Here is a 742-nt window from a genome sequence, read left to right as displayed (position 1 = left end):
GATTTTATTATTACCTTCAGTCTAGTCCATTGATAATTAATAAAAATAATTTAAAGCAATTATATTTTAGACTAGACTGAAGGTGTGCGTAGTTCTTGGCTTACCATCGCTTTTCGAAAACTATTAATGATGAAGTATAATTCAAAATATTTTGAGAAATTTCTAAAGGAATATTTATAGGATATTTTTTTAAATGAAATATATGAAAAACGATGCCAATTACCGGGTCTCACCCACGAGGAGGTGACTACGCATCGAGACCCATCTGGTTAAATTTATTTAACAAAATGATTAATACATTAAAGTGATACAATTAATTGTCTATAAATTAAATCTTAAACGTAAAAAAGAAATTTGATACAATTAGTGAATAAATTAAAAATTCAAAATAGAAAAATCACATCGAAGTTAAAGAAATATGTACAAATATATAAATGTAGATAAAATTATATCCATCGTCGTCCAACGTCGTCCATCGTCGTCCAACGTCGTCCATCGTCGTCCAACGTCGTCCATCGTCGTCCAACATCGTCCATCGATGAAAACTTAGATTAACTTAATATGGATCTTAATACAAAATTTCATATCTACCTTACATTATGCTTAAAACTAGGACTTAAATCTAAGATGTATGCATTTTATGATTTACAGCGAATATAAGAAATTATAATAAAGAAATTGAAATCCTATGTTGATTATCGTGATTCAACATCGTGCAACATCGTTCAATGTCGTCCAACGT

General features: G+C 29.5%; 1 long non-coding RNA gene across 1 annotated transcript; it reads left to right on the top strand.

The window, feature by feature from the left end:
- Positions 1–345, top strand: LOC102673769. Its single transcript, XR_421920.2, has 2 exons — positions 1–134; positions 181–345. It is a non-coding gene; the product is annotated as an uncharacterized LOC102673769 (long non-coding RNA).
- The last annotated feature ends 397 nt before the right edge of the window (positions 346–742 follow it).

Source organism: Apis dorsata, unplaced genomic scaffold, assembly GCF_000469605.1.
Source record: "Apis dorsata unplaced genomic scaffold, Apis dorsata 1.3 scaffold_268, whole genome shotgun sequence".
NCBI lineage: Eukaryota > Metazoa > Arthropoda > Insecta > Hymenoptera > Apidae > Apis > Apis dorsata.
This window is presented reverse-complemented; position numbering and strand designations above follow the sequence as displayed.